The following is a 22,911-nucleotide window of genomic DNA, read 5'->3' on the forward strand; positions in this document are numbered from 1 at the left end:
ATTATAAAACAAGCTGGACTCAGCATTTCTATTGATTCATTCCTGAAGGTACCATTTGTTATGGCAGATGCTTCCTATACCTGAAGCTAGAGGGAGGTGAATGAGTCATCTCTTTGGAGTTGCTTGAACTAAGTTTTGCTTTCATTTAAAGTTGATATGTGTACTTGGCATTCTATCCTTTAATTTGAGGTCTAATAGTCTAAGAGAGTCTAATAGAAAGAATTCTTTTTTGGCCAAGTGTGATTGGACACACAAGGAATTTGTCTTGGTGCAAATGCTCTCAGTATACATAAAAGATACATTTGTCAAGAGTCAAGAATCATAAGGTACAACACTTAATGATAGTCATAGAGTACAATAAGCAATCAAATCATACTAGAAAACAGTCAACATAGATCGTAAGGATACAAGCGACAAAGTTACACTCATACAGTCACAAGTGGGAAGGGGATGGGCAATAAGGAATTATGAGAAGATTAATAGTAATAGTAGTGCAGACTTTGTAAATAGCTGGACAGTGTTGAGGGAACTATTTGTTTAGCAGAGTGGGAAAAAACTGTTCTTGTGTCTAGTTGTTCTGGTGTGCAGTGCTCTATAGCGTTGTTTTGAGGGAAGGAGTTGAAACAATTTATGTCTGGGATGTGAGGAATCTAAATATTTTCACAGCCCTCTTTTTGACTTGTGCAGTATACTGGTCCTTGATGGAAGGGAGGCTGGTAGTAATTGTTTTTTCTGCAGTCCTAATTATCCTCTGGAGTCTGTGTCTGTCCTGTTGGGTTGCAGAACCAAACCAGACAGTTATACAAGTGCAGATGATAGACTCAATAATTCCTCTGTAGAACTGTATCAGCAGCTTCTTGGGCAGTTTAAGCTTTCTGAGTTGGCACAGAAAAAACATTCTTTGCTGTGCTTTTTTGATGATGTTTTTGATATTAGGTAAGAACTGTGGTGGTGCAGTGGTTAGAAGGCAGTATTGCAGGCTAATTCTGCTGATTGCCAGCAGTTCGATTCTCATTGGCTCAAGGTTGACTCAGCCTTCCATCCTTCCGAGGTTGGTAAAATGAGGACCCAGATTGTTGGGGGCAATATGCTGACTCTGTAAACTCCTTAGAGAGGGCTGCAAAACACTGTGAAATGCTATTGCTTATTGTGATAGTTTTCCTTGAGTTCTCAACTGAGTCAAGATGTTGGGCAGTTGTAGGCAATGCAAAAGATAGTTGTTATTTTGAGGAGTTTAGTGATGTATTTTGATTTCTCATTCATGTTAAGAAAAGTCTAGAAGTGTAAAGCTCATTCTGAATAGCCTGCTTGGTTTAAAAAAATAACCCCAACAACTTCTGTTTACTGAATTAAGAAAAAGAGGGGGAGTGGAAGTCTCAGACTTTTAGTTCCCATTCCAGAGTCATCAGCCACTCAGTTCAAGGTCAGGTCTTGCAGTCTCTTGACCAGGGATCAGCAACCTTAAAACACAAGAGCCACAAAGGTCCTAACCGGAAGCCTCCTGTTCAATTCTGGAGCCATCCAGAAGTTCAGTTCATCCACTATAGAGTCTCCTCCTAGCACAGCATCCTTTTTCCTCTGCTGACCAGAAATCCAGTTTCCCTACCATAGAGTCTCCTCCTAGCATGGCATCCTTTTTCTTCTACCTGTCCTAAGCCCTATCAATTGACTGACAACAGGGAGCTGCAGCAGAGAGATGAGAGATGAAAGAGCCACATGTGGCTCCAGAGCCGTGGGTTGCTGACCCCTGCTCTTGACCATACAAACAGGGCCATGTAAGTCGTAATGCAGATTGTGATTAAAAAAAAACCTTGGGTTGTTATTTGTTTCTGAACAAAACCTAGCAAGCAGTGGAAATTGGATACATTTGGGGTATCTCTGTTGTTGTGACTAAGGAACTTCTGACAGCTTGTAAGAGTTTTGGGTATCACCATGCTTAATATGCATGTATTTTTTATTTGTTTTTAAATCTGCTTGCTTGAATTAATTACAAAACTTAAACTTTCTTTATTCACTGATGTGCTCATTCTTTCTGGATCCAAAAGAACCAATTGCCTGGGCACTTGATCATTACTCTGAGACTTGGCAAAACAGCAATCCATTAATAAATCCCTGCATCTTACAGCCAGGGTCTTGGGGATGGTAATAATTTGAGATATCCTTTCTTAACATGTGAAGATATGGCAAATAGGGGAAAGGATCACATTGCACGTGGCATCTTTCTTGAAACAAAGTTAACCTCATCCAGGGGTGGGATTCAAATTTTTTAACAACTGGTTCTGTAGACGTGGCTTAGTTGGTGGGCGTGGCTCAGTGGTCATGTGACTGGGTGGACGTGGCTTGGTGGACATGCTATTGGCTGGGTGTGGCCAACTCAATATCACTCACATGGAGGCACGCATCTCCTCGCCTAGCCTTTCATGACTGTGGGGATGCTGCAACAGTTGTAAGTGTGAAAAATGGTCATAAGTCACTTTTTTCAGTGCCAGTGTAACTTTGAATGGTCACTCCACACAAGCAAAGTACCAGCAAAGGAGGGGAAAAAAAACTCCAGAGAAGTTCCAGAGACAGGAAGTCTAGTCCTGCCAAGAATGTAATAAGGGTTAACGGAGAGGCAGTCTCTGTAAGCAACACCAGAATGTTTCCTTCCTGCCTTTCTTACATGATTAGGCCAGTAATTTCTTCTAACAACCGGTTCTCCGAACTGCTTAGAATGTTAACAACCGGTTCTAGTGAATAGGTGCGAACTGGTAGAATCACACCCCTGCCCTAATCCACAGCTAGGAAGTCACAAGGCAAATTTTGGTTCCCGCAGTTCTCATGCAACTGATTAAGTTCACTGCACATTATCCGGTGAGGAAGTTATTTGGGTTGTGGCTGTAGTTAACCAGTGGCCATTCCTCTCCTTTCCTAAAATTCTAATGTGGGTTGAGCTTGACCTTATGTGCTAAACAAGTCTCTTCGATTACACACTATAGTTACTTAAGCTCCAATTAATGTGTCAGAACAAAGACGGTGTGAATTATTGATGGCAGGATTGCAATATTCAGTGCCAGACACTTTTAGCTTACTTTTATATCCTACTTGTGGTTTTCCATCCAATTCATTGACCAGATATTCCATTTAGGACCAATACTTCTAATAAATAGGGCAATTAAAAAGTGCACACTTCAGCAAAATGAAGACAAAATTAAGGATATCTTTAAAAAGGAAAATTTCAGCTCTTACTAAGTAGAGAGTTTGATGCTGCTGGAAAGAAATAAGAATACTCATAGCAGAGGTGATATTCAGCAGACTCTGACCAGTTCTGGAGAACTGGTAATGGAAATTTTGGAGTAGTTTGGAGACACCACCTCTGATTGGCCCCGCCCTCATCTATTCTCTGCCTCCCGAGTCCCAGCTGATCGGCTGCGTCTTCTTTGGTTGCCCTGCACAGGAGAATGGAGCTGGGAAGCAGGTTAGTGGGGTGGGGAGGGAATGGAGATTTTGCAGTAACCTTCCCCCAGGAGTAGAGAGAATGGAGATTTTACAGTATGCTTCCCCTGCCATGCCCATCAAGCCACGCCCACCAAGCCACGCCCACAGAACCAGTAGTAAAAAAAATTGAATCCCACCAATGACTCATAGATCCTACATTCACTCTGAGGATAATGCAATAATTCCTATTGTGGCTTAATGGCTTTGTCCTGTGATGGATCTTGAGTGATGGCTGCTTCTAATCCTACCCTTCTGCTTTTGTTTCAAAATATCCTGTCTTGAATGGATTACCAAATATGCATTTCTAAAAGGTGGCCTCCTCAGTTTGGTTTCTGAATTGGCTGGCTCAATCTTTCTTTAATGGGCACAAAATATCTGCTGGGGCTGTTAAAAAACTGGGGGTTACTTTTTACCTCTAAAAGAACACGTTTCTTCTTTTGGGAAATATAATATTTTGCCTTTTTCAATATTCCTCAAAATATTTCATTCTTCTAGGAGGAGTGGTGGCTTCCCATACTATTATAAATACCCACACTATCCCTGTTCGTTAAAACCAGGCGTATGTCTGCAAATGTGCAGAATAGACAATTTCCCTTTAAAACAAGATTCACAGGTTTCATTTTTTATTTCTTATTCTTGAAACTTTTGTCCTACCGGAACCATTATCAAACTCCCCAAAGCTCAGCTGATCAATATTGTGAATATGGGAACCACAGGCAATAAAACCTTAGGGAAAAATCAAGTAAAGTGTTGTTGTTTTAAACTGTATCCTGTACAAGCAAATTGAGATTATTGATTCTGCCTTTTTTAATGGAACCGTGAAGGCCTTCATCTCTAGCATTGAGATTCTATAGATCTTAAGACATCCAGGGTTCACAATGTGCTTTTCTGCTACTTTTTTGGCCCATTTAATCAATTCCTACAAATAAACTACACTATATTTTTAACTGAATGGTTTCATTAATATGCAGATTCAAACAAGGTTACCCTGTGGATTATAAACTTTCTGAAAGTTTGTGATTCAGGTTACATTTCAAGAATGGGGGAAAAAAACCATATACAAGTTAAGAAAAATTAATAGGAAAAAATCTGTACATTATAACAATAAATGTGAGTATTCATAATTTTTTATTTAAACTACAGGCTGATATTGTAAGTGGGATGAAATAGATTTATATTCGCTCCATTGATATGGGCAGAACTACAATAATTTGTCCATATACACCTTAGCTTTTGTTGCAGATATTATTATTTCATTTAAATTTAAGATCTCTTTCTCTTGTAAACAAAACATGGAATTGTTTGGAACAAAACAAATGAATTTCACTAATATTTCTGCATTTTTGAGTAGAATAATAGCAATAGCATTTAGACTTACCGTGTACACTGCTTCACGGTGCTTTAAAGCCCTCTCTTTAAAGTGGTTTATGGAGTCAGCATATTGCCCCCAATAAACTGGGTCCTCATTTTTACTGACCTCGGAAGGGATGGAAGGCTGAGTCAACCTTGAGTCTGGTGACATTTGAACTGCCAAATTGCAGGCAGCCTGGCAGTCAGCAGAAGTAGCTTGTAGTACTGCAGTCTAACCACTGTGCCACCATAGCTAAGCAGACTGCTGTCTAATATACAAACATAGATGACTGGGTATTTTATCACAGGGAGTTAAGGTTTAAGAGAGGCTGGCTGTCGTGTCCGTCGAGAAAGGAAGCTCGGAGTCAGTGACTTGGTTTCATGAAACAGCTTAAGCAAAACGGCGGCTTTTTATTTCCGAGCTGCGGCGGCGCGCCAATGACACCGCTTGAATCTCCCGTGATTAGTTTCCACCAATCGCGGGGATTCGCAACGGGCCAATCAGTGCGGCTCGCCGACCAATCCGGTCGCCGCGCGCTCTAACCAATCGCGACGCGGGCTACGAGTATGTAAATTGACTCGTACAGAACACCCCTCCCTCTTGGTTCGGTCCTACGTAACGTAGTCCCGTAGGGTAGGCGGGGCTTCGTACTTGTCTACTCGACTTGCGCAGCTTAGTTGTTGTTTGGTTCCCGGCCGGTTCGGTCGGGACTTCTGTTTCTCTTGGCCCTGTCGATGGAACCCCTGGAAGGTGTCGCTGGGCCTCTTGTTGCAGCTCCTCCCGGTCTACCCGGTTGGTCGAAGCTGCGACTTTCGCCGCTCCTGCCTGGTCTTTCCGGGCTGGTTGAGCTGGCCTGGCTGTTCCTTCCTGGTGAGACTTCGGGCTGGCTGTTGACTGGTGAGTATTGCTGGTTATTTCCTATTTGGTCCCCTGTATCTTCCCTCCTCTTGGTTTGTGTTGTCGGGGTCGTCTGTGTTTGGTTGCGTGTCGGTTGTGTTTTTGTTCTTGATCTTATTTGATCGATGTGGCGTTTCCATGTTTGTCCGTCGGTTGTCTGTAACCGGTAGGAGTGGGGTCCTGTCAGTTGGGTTATAGTTGCGGTATCCATAATGGGTCTCCGGTAAGGTTTCTTGCATAGACTGCGTCGCCTGGTGCAAAAACCCGGTGCTTGCTAGATGAGTCCGGGGTTTTTCCGGGTTGTATGTGGGGTGTAGTCTGTCGAGTGGTGACCTTAGTTTTCTCCCCATTAGTAATTCTGCCGGGCTTTTGTTAGTCGTTGTGTTTGGGGTGATATGTTGTATTAGGAGCATTTTATTTATTTTTTCTTGTATGTCCCCGTGTTCGATCTTTTGGAGGGTTCTTTTTGTAAATTGAACCATCCGTTCTGCCCTACCATTGGCCGCCGGATGCGCCGTCGCTGTCAGTGCGTGTCGATGCCCTCGCTCCGCTAGGAATCTTTCGAATTCCAGCGAGGTGAACTGGGGTCCGTTGTCTGACACGATGACATCCGGGAGACCGTGGGTTGCGAAGAGTTTGTTTAAGACCTTGGTTACCGCATCTGTTGTGGTGGTCTTCATGTTGCTTACCTCCAGCCAGTTGGAGTAAGCATCCACCGTGATGAGGAATGTGTTCCCTTTTGTGGGCCCGGCAAAATCTATATGGAGTCTCGACCAAGGTCCCCTGGGCGTTTCCCATTCTAATATTGGTGCTGCGGGGGATTTGGTCTGGTTTCTTGGGCGCGAGCACTTGGCTACCCAGGCCTCGATCTCCTTGTCCATACCTGGCCACCAAGCATAGCTTCTGGCCAAAGCTTTAGTCCTCACAATCCCGGGTGCCCTTCGTGTAATAATTTTAATACCTTCCCTTGCAGTTTTTCTGGTATGACCACCCTGTCCCCCATAGCAAACAACCTTTCTGTAGTGACAGTTCTGTTTGCCGGTTTCGGAATGTCCTGAATGCTTCATCGTTGTCTTTCTCTGGCCATCCCTTTTCTACCCAATGTAATACCCGCGCCAGACGCTTGTCTTTATTAGTCTCTCGGGCAATGTCTGACGCGGTTATGGGTAGGTCCGGCAATGTCTCTATGCTGAGGGTGGCCGTCGTGGGAGCTGGATCGTCGTCTAGGTCGGGAAGCGGCGAGCGGCTCAACGCGTCTGCATGGGAGATCGTCTTACCGGGTCTGTGTGTGAGCCGGTAGTCGTAGGCGGCGAGGAACTCAGACCACCTTGTCATCCTGGGGGATAGGATGTTCGGGTGGCCTTGTTCCCCGCCAGGATGCCCAGCAGCGGCTTGTGGTCCGTGATGAGGGTGAATCGGCGGCCGTAGAGGTACTCTGTGGAACTTTTTACTGCTGCGACGATGGCCAGTGCCTCCTTATCTAATTGGCTGTAGTTTCTTTCGGGTTTGCTGAGTGTTCTTGAAAAGAAAGCGATGGGTGCTTCTTTTCCGTCTGGGAGTGTATGGCTGAGGACGGCGCCGACGCCAAATGGTGAGGCGTCGCATGTGACGGCGATGGGTAGGGTCTCATTATACTGAATGAGAACGGCATCCGAGGTGAGCAGGTCTTTGGTATTTTTGAATGCGGTGTCCTCCCGTTTCCCCAGGTCCATTTGGCCGTCCTGTCCAGGAGCCTATGCAAGGGCTCCGCCGCGGTCGCCTTTGGGGCAAGAACACATTGTAAAAATTTAGCAGTCCCAGAAATGCCTGCAGCTCTGTTTTGTTCTTGGGTGTGGGGGCTTCCTTTATGGCTTTGACCTTGCTTCCGGTTGGGTGGATGCCATGTCGGTCTAGGAGGTACCCCAGAAACTCGACTTGCTCTGTGTATAGCTGGCATTTCTCTTTCTTCACCTTTAGCCCGGCCCTTTGAATTTTTCTAGTACCTCCCTTAGGCGACCCTCTAGTTCTTCCTGGTTGGCTGCTGACACCAATACATCGTCAAAATAGGGAACCACCCCTTGATTCCTCGCAGCAGTCTCTCCATGAGGCTCTGGAAAATTCCTGGGCTACGCTGACTCCAAACTGGAGTCGGTTACAACGGAACGCTCCCGGTGGGTGACTATTGTTTGCGCCGGCGGTTTCTTCATCGACCGGCAGTTGTTGATATGCTTGCGCCAGGTCGAGCCGCAAAGACCTTGCCCCCCAGCGAGTGTAATAGGTGTTGCACTACTGGGACGGGTAGGCGCTTTGTTGCAGGGCGCAATTGAGGGTGGCCTTATAGTCCCCGCAGATCCTTACTGACCCATCTGGTTTGACTGGGGTGACTATAGGGGTCTCCCACCGGGCGTGGTCGATTGGCTGCAAAACCCTGTTTGACGAGCTTGTCAATCTGCTCGTCTATTTTCTTCCGGAGTGCAAAGGCACCCGTCTGGGTTTTAGGCGTATGGAGACGACATTTGGGTCTAGGCTAAAAGAGATAGGGGGCCCTTTGTACTTGCCTAGGGTGCCGTCGAATACTTCTTGGAAGTCCTCGCCAGCTGCTGCTCCCAGTCGGCCTCTGTGGTGTGGTTTACTCCCGTGACCTCGATCCCGAGTGGCGCGAACCATTGGAGTCCTAAGAGGCTGGGTCGGTTCTGGTCCACGATAGTCAGGGGAAGTTTCGCGGTGCGGTTTTTGAAAGTCACCTCGAACTGTCCGGTCCCAATGACGGGGATGCGGTTCCCCTGATAGTCCTTGATGATCAGCTTCTGGTTCTCCAGTCCTCTTTTCTGGATGTTCGGCACCAGGCGCTTGAGTTCTTTCCAGGCGACCATGGAGAGGTAGGATCCGGAGTCTACCTCCATCCGGCATGGCTCGCCCTCGATGCTCACCTCCACGTAGACCTTCCGGGCATCCGTGGTTTCGGCATGGCCGATGGTGACCGTCTGGTGGGTTTCTTCTCTCTGGCGGCCTTCTCCGCTCCGCCGTCCTCGGTTGTCTCGGTTCCAGCGATAGTCGGCTTGGCGATCTCTGGTTCTCGGGGGTGTCGTCTCGTCCCCGGTTGCTTGGTTCTCGCCGGCGGGGCTGTGTGTCTTTTGAGTCGGCAGACTCGGGCGATGTGGCCCTTCTTGTTGCAATGCCGGCAGATCGCGTCGATAAAACGGCACTCTGATCGAAGGTGATTTCCCGCACCCGGCGCACTGGTTCCCGACTTACGACCCGTTGATCTCGCCGGTCCCGCCCTGTTTGTAGTCGGTGGAGCGTCTTCCTCCTCGTCCGTGGTCTCGGAGTCGGAGCCCAGGTTCCCGTGGTGTGTGGTGGTTTCTCGTCGGCTTGTCTCGGGTTTTCAGTGTGGTCCCCGTTGTCTGCCCTCCGGAAGTCTGGCTGCTGACTTCCGGGTGGCTTCGGCTGCGGAAGCTTCGCCACGGCGTCCCGAGGTCGATGTTGCCTTTCGCCATCAGTCGACTTTTTAGTGCCTGATCCCTGAGGCCTAGGACCACGCGGTCTCGGAGGATATCGCCCAGGTCCCTGAACTCGCACATCCCCCTAGGTCTCGCAAGGCGGCTATAAAGTCGCTAATGCTCTCGTCCTGCCGCTGGTTTCGCCGATAGAACTCATCCCGCCGGATGAGGATGGGCACAGCGGGGGCGTAGTGGTTCCGAAGGAGTGGCTCGAGATCGGCCCAGTCCATCGCCTTCACGTCCTCGGGCTTCGCGAGGGCTTTGGCCATCTTAAACACTGCGGGCCCGCAGTGTGTGAGGAAGACGGCCCTTTTCTTCTGCCCGTCGCATCCTTCAAATTGCTACTTTCGAGGAACATCAGGAATCTATCCGTGTACGATTCCCAGTCCTCGGTAGCGGGGTTGAAGGGTGCTGGTGGGGTCATGCTGGCCATCTCGTCGGTCTTTGTCTTCCTCGGGACACGTGCTCGGTGGTTATTCTCTGATCCCACCTTCGCCGCCAGTGTCGTGTCCGTGAGAAAGGAAGCTCGGAGTCAGTGACTTGGTTTCAGCTCTTTATTGGCTCCTGAAACAGCTTAAGCTTGGAAGGGAAAACGGCGGCTTTTTATTTCGAGCCGCGGCGGCTCGTTGACCAATGACACCGCTTGAATCTCCCGCGATTAGTTTCCACCAATCGCGGGGGATTCGTGCAACGGGCCAATCAGTGCGGCTCGCTCGACCAATCCAGTCGCGCGCGCTCTAACCAATCGCGACGCGGGGCTACGAGTATGTAAATTGACTCGTACAGAACACTGGCCTGCTGGTTGGAGAACATTTTTGAGATTTTGACTAAGATATCCTCTGAAGTTTGGAGACTGTGACACCCTTCCAGCAGATTTAATTTGGCAGATGTTGATAAATTAAACATGAGAAAACTAGAAGCTTTGAAAAGAGGATGCCAAAGCTAGAAAAATGCATTTTTGAATATGTCTTTACTATGTAAAGTAGAAATGCTGCAGGTTCCAATCTTGGCCATTCACTGGGACCAGAGGTTTAGGTTTTTGAGCTTCAGATTCATGCTGGAGCCCATCCTCTCCAGCAGAATGTTTATCAAATACTGGTAGAGAGAATTTCCAAGGATGGGTTCCAGCACAGGTCTGAAAGCTCAGAAGATTAAACCTCTAGTCCTCGTGATTGACCCAGATTGGATCCTGCAACATTTCTACTTGGGGGCATGTATATTTACCTTCATTCTGTCTATTTTTCATTATACTTTCTCTCTCTCTCTTTCTCTCTGTCTGTCTCCCTTTCTCTGTGTCTCCATCTCCAGCTATGACAATGGTGTCATCAGTCTTCAGTGCTGGGTAAACTGGGATCACTTTCTGAGATCTCACAAATACAAAAATAATTTTTCTCTTCCTGGGAAATGAGATTTATGATGCAGAATATTCCGGTACTGCATGAGAAGGTGTGTGTAGAATTAATGTGTATGCTTAGCGCATCCGTTTTATGACTGTCTTATGACAATTAGAAAGAACTTCAAGGTTAAAAAAAACAATTGAAAACATCGCTCTACTTCTGGACTGATGAGCTTTGCTTAAAGATTCAGGATATTTCTATGAGTAAGTAAATGATAGCTCCAGAATATAATTCCTGGATCATGTTATCTATAATTCCAGGATTTGGTAACTGCTGAGTGTAGAGACGGAAGAGAAACATCGAAGAGTCAATCCAAGACAGTCTAGAGCAGGGGTGTCAAACTCATGTTGTCATGGCATTGTCATGTGACATATTGGGACTTTTTTCCCCTGTGCTAAACCGGGTTGGGGCAGGGCCAGCATGTGACATACCCAAGCCATGGGCCCTGAGTTTGATACCCCTGGTCTAGAGCAAGCGAATTACTAGAAGCCTGAAACTTTGACAAATTAGCCATCAGTATATATAAAGACATAAACAATATCTACAAAAAGACCAAAACACCTCCCACCAGCAATCAACACCCAGATGAGCATAGATTAATTATAAGTAACATCAGACCAATAATCAAGAAGTAAATAATAACCCAATAAAGGAACTGCCAAACAAGGTAACGGTAAACAGCCCAAGTAAAGAACTTCCAAGATCATTCTCACCAACACTGACAGGGCAAGCCACTAGAATATAAACTGGGAGTAAACCCCACTCTTTACTAGCACTGATGATGTTATGTAGTTTGGGTAATGAACCTTTGCAAGAAAAACAACCAAGTTCAGAGAGCACTAAGGACCAGTGATGGGATTCAAATAATTTAACAATCGGTTCTCTGCCCTAATGATTTCTTCCAACAACCAGTTCACCCAACTGCTCAGAAAGTTAACAACTGGTTCTCCCGAACTGGTGAGAACTGGCTGAATCCCACCACTGCTAAGGACCCCTCAAGTCTAGAGCTGTTTGTCCATATGAGATAAAACATAGAATAACAGATCTGAAGGGTACTTGAGGTCTTTTAGTCTCCTGCTCCACTAGGAGACCCTATTCTATTTTAGATAAATGGCTGTCCAGTCTTTTCTTAAAAGTCTCCAGTGAAGAGACTTTCTGAATTTCTGAAGGCAAGTCATTCCACTACTTAATTGTTCTCACCATTTGGAAATTTCTCCTTAGTTCTAGGTTCTTAGTTCTAGATGAAACACCCATTTGTGCTGTATCTTTCAAGTGCACTGTACTCTGCAAGATTCTTCAGTCTGCAGGGGGGAACTGCAGAAGTTACTCCATGAGGAAAACTACTTAGAGGGTGAGTGACATGAAAGGGCTGGCTCAGAGATATGTGGCACCTCTAGGCCAAATATTAATTAGATGGTGCCACCAATGCAAAAGTTCACATTTTAAAAATCATTTGGAAAGATAGGCAGCACTGATGCACCCAAGGCTGGAGAAACAGTGCTGGATATAGTTTACAGTAAAATACAGAAGATACTAAAAGTAACCCTGTTCTTCCACCCAAAACTGGTGCTTTAAGACAGGGGCTATGTTTTGTGCTAGCCCGAACAAGGGAAATAATTTTCAAAGAGAAACAAAGTTTAACCGATTAAGGAGGAAGAGTGGAGGCTAAATGTTAAATAAAACATCCAGGCAGATGAATCTATATGTAAGGTAGCCAAAAGTAATTCTAACATTTCTGCCTAATTAGCCTGGATAAAAAAGAAAAGCTGAGAAATCTGTATTTTTCATGAATATTTAAGAATTCTGATCAGCCAGGCAAATGCTCTACTGAAAATAACTCCAGCCGTTTTAACTCTTGGTGCAAAGGCAAACTGTCAGCAGCACTCCTCAACTGACAATGATTAGTGGAAATAACACTCTCATTAGGAAAAGGGGCTGCACTTTTCTGTTTATTTTTCTGCGTTTGTGGCAAACTTCAGGCTGATGTAATTATGCCCTGAGTTACCTATTAAACAATAGGTAGCTAGAAGTATGTATTATAGGGTAATTAGAGGCCTATGAAAGAAAGTCTGGGATGAAATAATCAGTGGTGTCAGATCATGTTTTTGGTACTGGCTGAAGCTGGAGGAATGGCTAATGAAGCCATTGCTTTCCAAAGAACACATGATTAGGAAGTGAATTAGCAGTTATCTGAACATACAGACGAAGAGAGATCTCTTCTTGTTAATGGCATGTAAGGTGAAACGATGCTCTACTTTAATTAAGTTGCTCCTGCCCTCTGAAATAAGCTCCTCCCTAAAATTTGGAGCTTTCTGTAGGAAAGCTATTAAAACTTGACTTGTCCAGGAGATTCATGGAGACCCACGATCTTAGCACAAGTCTTTGAACGATGGTTTTAGTTTTAAATTTCATCCTAAATCTGAGTTTCATTTTAATGAGCTGAATTGGAGGCTGTGTCACACCTTATTTATTATGCTTGAATCTGGACTTTTTTATAATGTTGGTGATATAAATATTGGGAAATAAGTACATTAAGATTGATATTCTTGGGCAGGTACATGGCAGAGGGAAGAGGAACTGCAAACTTGCAGAGTCAGTGTTCCACTTTAATAAAAAGAGGAAGATATAATAATCTTCTCTGACATTAAAGGACAACTGGTCTCCAAATCATAACATTCAGGATTTATGACTGGAACTCCCTGATTTAACATTTGATTTCACACAGGTGAGAAGTAGAAGTCAAAGTTGACTTGAGACTCAAAATGGTTTTGTTTAGTGCCGTGGTATTATTCTACCAGTTCAGCCCAATTCTGGCGTACTGGTAGCGCCAAAGATCAGCTGGCAGAGAACCAGTTCACTCCTAGTCTCTCCAATGCTCTGCAGTTGGGCTCACCCCACCCCTGCTCCTAGATCATTTTTAACCTCTTAGCTGTTTGGCGCAGCACAGTGGATTGCTGTGCTAAACAGCTGAGAGGTGCAGTAGCTTAGTTTTTACTGTTTTAACGGGTGCACAAAGCATGCATTTGGTGCACATGCATGATTGCATGAGTCACACAAGTTGTGCGATCCTACCCCTGCAGCCATGCCCACCAAGCCACACCCACAGAACTGGTGGTAGGAACTTTTGAATCCCACCACTGGTTGTTCTGACCCACACCTTTTTCCAACAAATCAAACACAATTGAAAATGAACAGAAACCTTATAATGCTTTTACAAAATAATTAGCTGTGATAAGCACAAGCCTTACCAAATTGTGTGAGACTTGCCAAAAGATAACAGACAAGAAATAATTTGCAAAATAAGAATCTTCAAAATCAAACTCAGGATACTGGAATGTCCATGAGGCTGGAGTTTCAAAATGTCTTTGCTTTCTGCAAAGGAGGTTAGTTTCACAGCTGACTTTTATCTTCTTGAAGGAGGGGCCATTACCTTGCAGCCTTACTTCTGAGTTGCCCATGCCATTGTAACTACTCTTTCCTACGAGCAATCCTGCGTGCATGCACACCTGGCACAGGCTCCTCGGGAACCTCATCATCACTGCTGCCAGCCCCCACAATCTCTGAAGGCAACAGTTCACTCCCTAATGGTCCTGGCCCCTCATCTGATTCCTTGCTCTCCTCAGCCATCTGCATCTGCTGCTGGCTAACCACAACACTGGTTTAGTGGGTTTTGTTTTGTTGTTGTTTCCTCTTTACATCACACCAATGAGAAAAAGACCAAACATTAAAACCTGGCAGGAATTCTGGGCATATGAGATGAAAGAAGAGATGCTCTTGTTCATTAAAAAAGTTTCACCCCTCCTCGATTTGCATGATCTGATAGGCTCTTTTGAGGGTCATGTGGAATGACATAGCAATAGTACTTATATACCACTTCATTCTTATTTTGCTTTAATGAGTCAGCATATTGATCCCAACAATCTGTGTCATCATTTTACTGACCTTGGAAGGATGGAAACCTGAGTCAACCTTGATTGGATCAGGATTGAACTGCTGGCAGAGTTAGCTTGCAATACTGCATTCTAACCACTGAGTCACCACCATGTTGTCTACTTTCATTATAGGGGAGAATTTATTGTATAAAAACAATATATCCACTTCTTTTCTAAATTTTCTCTCTCTTTTGAGATCTCTTTTTGTAAATTTTATTTACCCCATAATCTCATTTTTGAGTATTTTTATAAATTTGTATCTTGTATTTTTTATAAATTTGTATCTTGTAAGTTGTGCTTACAGGATTCTCTGAGTTCATTCTTAGAGTTTTCTAGCCCTTTTTTATGTATCTTATAGATTTCCAGGGGTCTACCTTTGAGCCTTTATGAAGAAGGTAATAAAAATCAACATGGCGGCCATGATTGTATAAATGAATTCCTTTTTATATCCGTCTTCACACACACATTAACAAGAAGTATGGCTTTATTGCATAGCCATAGCTTCCATCTTGACTTTTGGGAGTACGCCCACCTGTGGCTGCCCTTGTTTACCATACTTGTACCTATTTGAGTAGTTTCTTCCTCTCCCTTCTCCCTGCTTTCATAATAGACTTGAATTGCTTATCTTGTGTTAATGTAAGATTTGGCTAACACTGTGCTTGGCTGGTCTCCCAGCTGTGGAGTCTGGAGAAGCTAAGCTCCTTCTCTACTCTCCCCCACACACCCCAGTTTTGGCTGGTGTTTTCAAGGCTTTTAGGGCCAGGTGTCTATTGCCTCTGGCTTGAATTGCTGCAGAGGCTTTGGTGTCTTTCCATTTCTGGATGACAGGGAGGAAAAGTTTGTTCCTGGCATTTTCTCGCTCTTGGCTGTCGGCATATTGGACAAGTTAGCATGGCTGTGGAGTTCTGTCTTTCTGCTCAACTGGCAGCTGTTCGTGCTTCTGAACTGGCTCTTACTTTTTCCTTGTCTCCAGTCACCCACTGCACACTGGCTGTGGTCCCAGGGAGTCAGCAAGTTGATTTGCCTTGGCCAAATTTTGCTTTTCACTCATCTCACTTGCAAATCTCTCTTCTATTCTCCAAAGCATATAAGTGCAAAAGCAACTTCTGATCTTAGAGGCTTCATTCTATAGTACTTGGAGTACAGGTATAGTCTAGCTAATTCAGTTCCTTCAAAGCCTTGGAAGAAAAAAAAAAGGAAAATAAGAAAATAGAGGAAGGAATGACTCATGCAGATTTGTGAGGTAAGGATTGTGAAATGATACTGATTTGTTAGGGTATGCAGATTTCCCAAGGAATCAGTGGGAAACTAACTTTGTTTTTCTTCAACACCATGTCTGTTTCAAACATTTTATGTTTAAAGTGCAGTAAAATCTTCATGGTCTAAAATAGGGGAAGATATTTTTTTTGCCCCCTCAAGGATTTCATTTTCAGTCCCCCATGCCATCCCACCTTCCCTGTTTTAAAACTTTAAGGGTAAGGTCATGGAAATGCAGTGATGGCATCAAAACCATGAAATCCAACTTTGGGAGAATTTTTTTGGGAGCAAGATGGAGGTATGTCGAGAAGCACAAAAAAACATTTCAGCCTTATTTCAATATATATATATATATATACCGTATTATCGGTGTATAACACGCACAGGCGTATAACACGCATCTTCATTTTAAGAGGGAAATTTCAGGAAAAAAATTAAATTTCTAAATAAAAACTTTGAAGCAAAATAAGGGTAGCTCAGAACTTTTTTTTTATTAATATTATTACCACTTATAAGGTAAATCAGTGGTCCCCAACCTTTTTGTACCAGGGACCGGTTTCAAGCAGAAAATTTTTGCAAGGACGGGGGAAGAGAAGAGAAGGAGGCTTCGCTCCTCTCGCTGCTCCACCATCCAAGGAAGAAACTGCTTCAAAGAAGCGGGGGCTTTTCCTGTCGCCGCAGCTATTCCGAAGCGCCCGTTTCACCCCCACTCCCACCGCGCGCGCTTCAATCCACAGTGTCCCATTCTGCCTGCCTGCCTGCCTGCCTTAGTTTCTGGTTGTTTGGGAGCAGCTTCGGCTGAGAATAATAACTATTCGCCTCTTTTACTCAGCCGAAGCTGTTCCGATTCAACCATTAACGAAGGCAGGCAGGCAGCAGAACGGAGCACCGGCGGCGGCGCGGAGGGGGGGGGAAACGGCGCTCAGGGAGCTGCGACAGGACCCGCTCTTAGCATATATAAATAGAAGAGCCATTTTTTTAAAATTGCCCAGTAGGTGCCGAGGACGTCCGCGCCCGTGGTTGAGGACCCTGAGGTAAATATAAATATATATATATATATATATATATATATATATATATATATATATATATATATATATATATATATTATATATATATAACATAGCAAAAAATATCACTATTGTAATTTGCAAATTGGGATGGGATCTTGACTAAAAGTCTATGGAGATTTTCAATCATCCAGGTCAATGGTTCTTTCTTTAAAAGCAACTTGATGTTTTTTCCTCCTCCTCCTTCCCTCCTCCTACTTTCTACTTGTCCTCCTTGCTCTTCCTTCCCCCCTCCACTCCCAGGGAACAAATTGTTCACCTCTGATTTAGCATTTACTTCAGTGGTGGGAGACATTTTTTTTAATACCGGTTCTGTGGGCATCGCTTGGTGGGCGTGGCAGGGGAAGGATACTGTAAAATCTCCATTATCTCCCCACTCCTGGGGGAAGTTTACTGCAAAATTCCATTCCTTCCCCACCCCACTAACCTGCTTTCCAGCCCCGTTTTCCTGTTCAGGGCAACCAAAAAAGACCCAGCCAATCAGCTGGGACTTGGGAGGCAGAGAATAGATGGGAATGGGACCAATCAGAGGTGATATTTATCGGTTCTCTGAACTACTCAAATTTTCCGCTGCCGGTTCTCCAGACTGGTCAGAACCTGCTGAATATCACCTCTGGTTTACTTATCTCATATCACTTAATAAATCTCCTTCATTTGGTAAGATTGTTAGAATTCTGCTTCTTTATGACCACCAAATCACAAAGATTTTTTTTTGTAAGTGTCTCCCAAAAAGTGTCTCCCAGGGGTATCAAACTCACATCATTACAGTGGTGTCACGTAACAATTTGGGACTTTCCCCCCCCTAATCCAAGCAGGGATGGGGCCAGCACATGACACATCCGGCCTGTGAGTTGCAAGTTTGACACCCCTAGTATAGAACAATGCACCTCCCAATTATTGTGGGATAAACTGGGGCATCCAGTCCATTTATTTATTGTGGCTCAGAGATATAGTTGTTGGAGAAAGTGACCAAACACGACTACTTCCTGATTGCGCACTCCTGCCTTCACTTATATACTTTGATCCTTCCCCCCTCCCTGAAATGTTGTAGGGTCTCTTACTTGAGCAAAGGTTTGGACTAGAAGATCTCCAATGTCCCTTCAACTCTGTTCTTCAGTTCTTCTATTCTTCTTTTTCTCCTTACTCACAGCTTTTCTTTTCTAACAAAGTGGTAGCCATATTCAGCAGAATTGTTTTCCCTCTTTTTTTTTTTTCTGGGAAAAAAATTTGGATAACCATTTTATACCACATTTGCTCTGAGCGAAACCTTCAGGATTCAGTGGGATCACTGAAGTTGATCCGGGACCAGCCCTATTAAAGACCGCAGTGTTCTCTATTTGTCTGAGCGTTGCACAAACAGACAAGGTGACTTGCTATCCTGTAACAAAACCATAAAATAGAGTAACATTAAATCACAACCAACGATATTCAATTAAAAAGTCGACAGCAGCATCCTTCAGAACATAAATTAGGACATATACCTATTCGCAAAGGTATCCCAGGAGATTTTTTTTGCTGACTTTAACTGGGAAATGCAACTTAGAGAGGAGAGATTGGAAAGTGTGTTTGTGTGTGTGTGTGTGTGTGTGTGTGTGTGTGTGTCTGTGTAAGAGAAATTACTCTTATCCTTCACCACGCTATTTATTTTAGCCATTTACTTCAGGAGATGATTGTCTCTCAGGGTAGGTGGCTCTCCCTTGGCAGGTATCTTTCTTTTAAGTGAAGAACCAATCACACATAAAAATGGGAAAATAATCATCTAAGCAAATTTATGTTAATTTCTCCTGGAAAATAGCTCTGTTTTCAGAGTTCAAAATAAGACAAAAAAAAAAAAAGGATGAATTAGAGCCTAAAGTTTACCCATTCCTTGGAAAAAGAGTCCATTGCTCATCCCTGCTTTATAACACATTCATGAGTTTGTTACAAGTTTGAAAGGTGGATTTCGAAGGCTCTCATTGAAGTGAGGAAAAAATATATATTAAGCATATGGTTCAGTAGATAATATATTATAACTTACATGTGTTGAAATGTATTTAATCACAAATTTATTATACTGCATTTAAATTGTATAAATTGGCATAAGTGAATTTGATTTAGTGGGACTTGCTTCGGATGAGTTGTGTATATGATCATGTAGGTAATCTAATATTATTTGATTATCTTACTGCAAAGATATTTGTAGCCTGGGTTATGGATGCTTTCAGTGGCAGTAAAAATTCATTATGGCTGCAGGTACCCTAAGAAAGCTGACTTTTTATATATACCTTCCCTTTCCCAATTTGCCTGCAACTGAGGGGTAAAAAGTTTAGGGTTAGCATTCTTTTCTTCTCCTGAACGGCACTTGGAACGCATTCCCATACTTTTTGGATTTTCTAATTGAGAATAAAATTTTAAGTTGGCAAAAGATCTTCCATGAAAATCTCATTAACATTAATAAACAATCTGCATGGAAGGAGATTCTACCCGGTAAGAAGAAAAATTGCTTCTTACTTTGATGTCTGCATTTCAAATTGGTTCCTCTGCAAACTAAAAGTTGCTTAATTCTAGCATGAAAAATAGTTACTCCAATGGGAAGAAAACAACTTAAGTTGCATTATTTATTTTTTTCAATGTTAGAAAATTTATTTTTAGTTTTGGATTTTTAAGGATAAAAGTTATTTATTTTTCAAAATTTATAGTAGCATAAAAAGAACATTAAGAGTATGTTGTTTATTAATAGGCAATTGCTAGCAAATACTTGGGTACAGTGCAGAATGTACAAAACTAGAAGTCTTGACTTCAACATTGGCTCAACTTTCTAAGAGAAAGAAATGTTTTGCCAAGATATCCTTCTACTTGAATGCTATATTTCTATGTCTTACAAGATTTTGGACCTTCAAAAGCTCAAAATATTTGGATATCTTGGTGATGTATCTTTTTGTTTTTGAGGTGTCATAGGTTATATATTGTCACAGTGGTTTTAATTGTACATTTTCCAGAATAACTGTTGATGGGTAGTTCTCTAAATCATTTAAATAAATAAATAAATTTGACCAACAAAGGATTTTTCATTCAATCAATATTTATTGCTATCATTGTAATCCTAAATTTAGAATGTGAATTATTCAACATCCAATTCCTATTTTAGTTGTAACAGAATTGCTGACCTTCATCATCCTGAGTCATGTGTCCACTTGGGAGTATCGTCCAACATCTTCCAAGAGAGGCCATCAAAGTGGAATTTCAATATGGCAGATTGAGGAACTCATTAAATATGTGGAGAAGAATCTTCCCAAAGCAGCTTTATTTTCATTTGGTTTTATTAATAATACTAATCTCTTCCCATTATTTCTTGGCTTTGTATTCGTTTTACGAAAGGGCAGAAGACATTTCATTAAATTTATAGAATATTAGCACATTAACAAAATCAAAAAGTTCAAGTTCTTTTTTTAACCCTCAAGCAGTATTTTATTTTTTATTTTTCCATGGTTTCTATACTATAACCCCATCTCCATAATTTCTTTTATATTTTTTGTCTTCCCATTTCTTTTGTTTTCCTTTTATAATTCTGCTTGTTTATCAATTTTTATTTTGTTCCTTCTTTTAGACAGTCCCACCCTAGAAGTTATATCTTATTCATTTAAACCAAAGTATAAATTTAACTCTCTAATTTTATCATTAATCAATTGTCTCTGCAGCTAGAAATAGTCTATGTTTTGATTACCTCTTCTATAATACATAGAGACTATTGAAATATCAACTTGGTCCTCTTTTAAACTTTCAGTAGACAGAAATTACATTTAATATTGTATATGAATTAAAATTTAGAGTTATCGGTGAAGGTCTCTTTATAGGATTAAGAAATCTCTAAACAGTCAATAAACCAGTTCATCCAAATGTTTTATTTTCTGAATATTCTTTTCTTAAATATTGGTTGGCCTTTATCCATTTCACAAATCAATGTCACATTTTGTACTGTACTTAAAAATAATATTTTAAATAATATTACAGTATGGACTATTGTTTAATTTGTCAACAAATGTGTGCTTCATTGTGTATTAGATGCTGATTCCCTCTTATTAAACCTAACTCACAGGAATTGCATGTCTGCAGTTTCTTTCAATTGTTATTAAAGTGGTTTGTTAATTGCTTCTTTGTGGATGCTTTTTAATCTTCTCAGTTTACACAACAACTTTGACTTTTGCAAACAGTCCCTTACTCAAGTATTAACCTAGGCCAACTCTACTTTGTTTATGAGATTAACCAAAGAGTTGATAAGTTTTAGTGCTCTTGGATCATACATTGTAGTCTCTTCTGAACATAATTTGCACACACAATTTAGATCTTGAATTAAACTGCTGGCCATCCAAACCAGTGTCCTTTTTATTCACAAACTGCATCCTGGACTTGCCTAAGGTATCTGTCTGTCTTTCTCTCCCCCCCTCTCTCTCTCTCATATCTATATCCCAGATGCTTATCATCATGACTATAAAATCAATTTTATCTTTTCTGTAACAATTATTACTTTTCAAGTTTCACTTGAGTTCCAGGCTCACATTTCCATACTTTATTTTTATTAAGAGCATTAAATTATGATGTAAGGACATCAAGATTCTAAAAAACAATAAATAATTAAGGCCAAAATAACAGTAATGAGTGCCTGATTACTATTATTGTTCTCCTCTATTATTTTCATTTCCATTAAGTCCATTTATTTCTTTTAATATTGCAGGGAAGAGTTCCTTTACCAGTTTTTGAAATTAAAACTTCTGTTCTTCATTTCTGTCCCTTGGATATTGTTTTACATCTTACACGAAGAAAGGCGGATTTCCTTGAGCAATTTCTTCAGGATGGATCCTTCTCAGATTGTATTACTTTTGAAATAAATGAATAGAAACAGGAAGGGAAAAAAATCCCTTCTTACTCTGGAATTCAACCCCATAATAAAGCATTTAGTTAGTTCTGCTTTATCCACCCCTCTGTCCTAGAGAAAAGCAGAAAGTGATTCAGTTACCCAATTAATATTTAGTAATAGAGATGTAGAGCCAGTTTGGTGTAGTAGTTAGGATATCAGACTAGAAACTGGGAGACTAAGATGTTAATCTTACCTTAGACCAGTGGTGGCTAACCTTTTTGGACTCCTGAGCCAAAAATTGTGCAAGCGCTTACACGCTTGTGCTCATGTGCCAGCACCCAGAAGGCAATGCGAACCCCCTATGCTTGCGCATGCAATCCCCACCCACCCACCTTACCTGCACTGCACCTCACAGCTGATTTTCGGCTGATTTGAGGCCTTTTTCGGCGTCCCAGAGGCTTGAGGAACGCTTCTGCAGGCTTTGCAGGACGAAAACTAGCCCCATTTCATCACTTCCAGTATTTTTGGAAAAACAGGAAGTGATGAAACGGGGCTAGTTTTCAGCCTGCAAAGCCTGCAGAAGCCTTCCTCAAGCCTTTGGGAGGCTGAAAAAGACCTCAAACTGGCTGAAAATCAGCTGTGAGGTGCGTGCATGCGCAGTGAGGTAAGTTTGCCTGCAGCTTGCGTGCTGGCACAAATGGCTCTGTGTGCCATCTGTGGCACGCATGCCATAGGTTTGCCATCACAGCCTTAGACAGAAAACCAGATAGGTGACTTTGGCTCAGTCACTCTCAATCCAAGGAAGCAGGTGAGGGCAAATGACTTCAAGATCATGCTAAGAAAACTGCATGAATTTGTCCAGCTAAGGTGTCAAGATCCAAAGGGAGGGAGAGGGAGAAGGAGAGGGAGATTAAGGGAGGGAGATAAGAGAAAGAAAGGGAGAGGGGGAGAGAGAGGGAAAGGGAGAGAGGAGGGGAGGGAGGGAGGGAGACAGAGGGAAAGGGTGGGAGGAGGGAGAGAGAGGAGAGGGAAAGGGAGAGAGAGAAGGAAAGGGAGAGAGAGGGTGAGAGGAAAGGAGAGACAGAGAGGGAGGCAGGAGTGGGAGGGAGAGGAGGGAAGAGGGAGAGAGAGGAGATGGAGAAAGGGAGAGAGAGAAAGGGAGAGGGAAATATAGAGAAAGGGAGTGGGAGAGAGAGAGGAGAGGGGAGAGAGGGAAA

This window comes from Notechis scutatus, chromosome 4 (genome assembly GCF_049901735.1).
Source record: "Notechis scutatus isolate UNSWTSFEM ecotype Mainland chromosome 4, rNotScu1.2, whole genome shotgun sequence".
NCBI lineage: Eukaryota > Metazoa > Chordata > Lepidosauria > Squamata > Elapidae > Notechis > Notechis scutatus.